The sequence below is a fragment of the Camelus dromedarius genome, chromosome 2 (assembly GCF_036321535.1).
Source record: "Camelus dromedarius isolate mCamDro1 chromosome 2, mCamDro1.pat, whole genome shotgun sequence".
Lineage (NCBI taxonomy): Eukaryota > Metazoa > Chordata > Mammalia > Artiodactyla > Camelidae > Camelus > Camelus dromedarius.
Genome location: NC_087437.1, coordinates 117,271,053 through 117,275,566, shown reverse-complemented (window position 1 = coordinate 117,275,566; position 4,514 = coordinate 117,271,053). Strand labels below are relative to the sequence as shown.

Below are 4,514 nucleotides of genomic sequence, written 5' to 3'. Positions count from 1 at the left end.
CAGGGCAGAGGGGGAATGTCTTGATTTGTAGTCCTCCAGACAGAAATGCAGAAAGCTTGGGGCCCCCGTTTTCAGCTGGCATCTGAAGTTGGGGCAGTCTTATGGGACTGAGCCCTTAACCTGGAGGATCTGAGCTAACCCCTGGGGTTAGTGTCAGAATTGAATTGTAAGACATCCCGCTAGTGTCAGAAAATTGGAGAACCGGCTAGTGCAGTGCCAACTGCTGTCTGCCGAGGCCCTGCCACCCCCACTCCTGGGCTCTCAGATGTCCACCTGAAATGCCTCAGAAAACAAAGTATACCCTTTCCTGCTGTGTGTTTGCCCTGGCAGAATTAACAGCCCTGGGAAACTTCTAGCCTCACAATGGCTGACTTGTCTCAGTCCGTGTTTCCTCCTTATCGGAGTCATAAATCCCACTGTCTCTTCACAGACACTAACTCTCTTACCTCACTTATAGCCCGTCAAAGTCTGTTCCCCTATCCACCCTCGGTGCTCACGCAGACACCTCTCATCTGTGTGGCCCACTGTTGCCTTTAGCAGCATGTCTATGAAACTTTTCCTTTGTTTCTCAAACTTTCCTTTGTCTTTGGTAAATTCTTTTACCGCCCTCAGCACCGGCCAGCCATGTCCTCCAACAGCTAGTGTTGCAAAAACAGCACAGGTGCCTATTACTATATAAATTAATCCTCAATGAAGTTGATTGAAAAAGAAAAAAATCTACCGCCAAACAAAGGGTTTTCAAACTGTACCCTGAATTGAGTCCCCATAGGGGTCAAGGTCTCCACAACTATACTCAGAGCGGCTCTCCCTCCGTCTGATTTTCACACTGCAGATCCTTCTGACCAAAGAGTTCCATGGCTTAAAGAATATGCATTAGAAAACCACTGGTTCCTCTGTAAAAGTCCACCAGGAATGATCCATTTGATTGGCTCCTACAGGTAAGGGAGAAAGAACTGGGTGTTCCCAGGGTCTAAATTTCTTCTGGCCAGAATTTTTTAAACCCAGGTGCACATCTTAATAATCTGAGGAGCTTCGAAGAATACTTTGGTGTCTGAACCCCACCAAGAATCTTCATAGTGGGTCAAAGATGCCATCGTGGTAATAAAAATTCAAGCCAAGTGGGGAACCATCGACAGGTGTCTTCATGAGACACACAGAACTCCCATTCTCCTACCTCAGTGTTGCACAGAGAATCTCCAGATAGCACAGTGTGAAATAAAATTCCTATCTTATGGCAAGACAAGAAAAAATTTAAACATAAAAAATGTCTTCACAGCCCTTTGACCTCCTCTCCCCCGACTGCGCGTTGTGTTCCTGTGTCATGCATCGGCCAAACCTCCCCCACTGGCAGGAACACCTGCTCCACCATCAAAAGCAACATTCTCCCAGCCTCAACAAGACAGCTCCTTGGAAGATAACATCCCTTCTTGATCTTGTAAGTCGCCCAACCGGATGACGCTTAGATCTGGGTTAGGATGACGCTTAGATCTGGATTGTGTAAACTGTCAGTAATACATCATTTGATGTACAGCCCTGTGTCTCGAAAAACTTATAAACCTTGATTTCTAACTGGTGGGCCAGTTTTCAGAGTTTTCTGAGATTCTCTTCCCAGGTTATAATCCTCAAATTTGGCTCAAATAAAAATTTCCATTTCCTTCTCAGATTGACTGATTACTTTTTCATCAACAACAGAAATCTTTGTGTAACTACTCTGAAACGCCATCAAGGTGCATTTCTAGTCGGTTTGACCTACCAGTATTTAAAGGTTTAAATCTCTATGAATCTAGTCAAAGCCTGGAGAAAGCTGTCTGTAGATACTACCTAAGGAGAAGTCCTCAGAGAAAAATAAAACCAGGTTGCATTTCTCTGCTTTATTTTTGCAGAATCTGAGGAGAAATTAGTCTATGAGTGTGAAGCTTTTTAACATAAGCTTTATTTTCCTCCTTAGATAACTTTTGTTTCTTTCCAGGGGGTAGACAAAGAAAATAAACGTTTTTTATAATGGACCACAGAGAAAGGTGACCTGCTACAAAACAGGCAAACTAAAATTCATGTGCTGGGATTAAGGCGTATTCACCTTATTAAGTCATCCCCAGCTAGGGGCCAGAAGGAACCATCCTCTCAGCTACAAATACCGTGAGGGGCTGGCTGCTTCTGGTGCGTCACTGGACAGCAGTTGACAGGTAAGCCCCAGAGGATTCTGGGTGCATCCTTCAGCATCAGTGGGTGGGGTGCACCTCAGGACAACCAGACTGGAAAAGGCAGATGACAATTTTTAGGGGTTTTTTCTCTATAACCTAAGGTTTAGGATCTGAAGCCACCAACCAATTTCTAGAGTGCTGTGGGCTGACAGTGGTTCAGATCCCTCTAGAACTGAGGCTGGCATTGGTAGCCACAGCGAGAAGGGAATGGAATTGCCCTCTGATGATTAACTAAGAAATCAGCCCACGACAGATCACAGCTGAGAAGGGCGGGTCACCTTCCTCCAGGGCCTGAATACCTTGACCGTGACGTGGAGTCTAAAGACAGCCTATGTAGACCAGAGGACTCCAGGGAAGAAGGCGCTCTTAGGACAAGGCCCACACTGCCCTCCGCCCGTCCAGTCACTGTCCCAGGGGCATGGGTGTGGTCAAGGACAGAGTGGAAAGGCTTTGCTGGGGAGGCTGGTCCTGGCCTTGCAGTGGGACATACATAGATCTCAGTCCCCACGTGGCCATTTCCAGGCTGTGTGACCTCACACGAGTACTGAACGTCCTCTTGCCTCAGTTTCTTTATCCGTAAAATGGGCACCATGTCTACCTCACCGAGTTACTGTAGGGATCACGTAGAGCCCTTAATACAGAGCCTGACTCACAATAGGCACCCAATAAACACTAGTGGATAAAAATACTGTGAAACACAATGATCAGCAGCCTAATTTTAATTCTAAACTGTAAGTTTGCTTCATGTGTCGGTGAGAGGAGGCATTCCACTCCTGAGCTGACAAGATGCATCTGTTGGACTTGAATGAGTTCCCCCCACGTGCTTCCCCAACCCCCACACCCCCTCCATCCAAGCTACTCCCACCCTCCTGGCTGAGCCCTGTCCGGTTTGAATATTCCACCCCTGGAAGCATTACTGCATCTTTAAACAACCTCCAGATCTCTAGTTCTGGAAGACAGCTGACCTACGGATGTGAAATTCAAAGAGGAGGTTGGGTTTTAATAGCTTTTAACAATGCACAATATTTTGCCCAAAATTAATTATCTTGGATGAAAGCATTTTAAATGATACACTAATTGACTGACCAATTCGCGTGGAGGGTGTTTGTTTGTTTTTCTCTGTCCAGTGGACAAATACCTAACCCCCGCTTTCTGATCCCAACAGTACCCTCACCTGTAGGTACCAGGGGAGCTCCCAGGACAGCAACACTGTATCAAGAAGCTTCTCTTTCATCACCACCTAGTGGTCCTTCTTTATTATTACAGCTCACTAGGGTCACCTTCCATTCACCAGCTGTGCGCAGCTTGGACACTTACGCACTGTTTTTTAAAGAAAATATTTTAAAACATTCTTCAAGGAATTTTGTAGGCAATCCATTCCATTCCCTTTCTACATCTTTCACATTTGATCAGAAAACTCAGTGACAACCACAAACCCCCCCTTAACTCATATCTCAGATCCTTGAACCAAAGGAAGATTTCAACCTAAAAAAAAATACTAGGAAACCCCTGGGGGGAGGTGAGGGGAGTGGAGAACAGATGAGGAGAAGAAAGCATTTACTGTTCGGTCATCAGAAAAATGTGCTCCGTTTTTTGTGTACTTGCTTTCCAAATTAAAAAAGAAACTGTTACTTTGAATGTTCCATCTGTAGACTAATAAATCAACTCTCTAGCCTTCTATTGGCTTCAGATCATCACATAATTACTCCATGTCGCTGGCCTTTTCTTTTTTGCAGAAGGATTTTGTTTATTTTCACTTGGGTTTTCCTTTTGAGTTATTCTTTTGTACATATTTATAATGTTGTTTAGTTTCTAGAAGCTTCCTGTATTGATAAAGCATGCGGCTTTTTTTAACTCTTCTTTTTTTTTTTTTTTTAAGGAAATGTAACGGTTCATTTCGTGAAGAGGCTAGGTCTCAAATAGTACTGTCAGAAATGTCTCTTTTCCTCACTTGCCTTCTTTTTCACTGTGTGGTGTTCACTTTTTTCCCCCTTGATGGAAGCACTGGGGATCGAACCCAGGACCTCATGTACACCAGGCATGCGCTCTACCACTGAGCTACACCCCCCACCCTAAACTATCTTTTGACATCACACAGTTCATATTTGTCACTGGGCCACTGGAGCCACTAGTCACTGGTGGTTAGTGTGACAGGTGAAACCAAATCTCAAAGAGAAGTGATACTAGTCATATAATATTATTGATGTAAGCGATTTTTGCATTTTAATAATAATTTATAAAGAAAATAAAACATGGGTAAATAAAAATGCTCTCCTAGAACATTACTGACTATAGAAAGGCAACATAGGAAAA

At 44.2% G+C, this 4,514-nt stretch overlaps 1 non-coding gene across 1 annotated transcript; it reads right to left on the bottom strand.

Annotated features, from left to right (window-relative positions):
- Positions 1-4,197: 4,197 nt before the first annotated feature.
- TRNAT-GGU (transfer RNA threonine (anticodon GGU)) lies at positions 4,198-4,269 on the bottom strand. Its single transcript has one exon. It is a non-coding gene; the product is annotated as a tRNA-Thr (tRNA).
- Between the last annotated feature and the right edge of the window lie 245 nt (positions 4,270-4,514).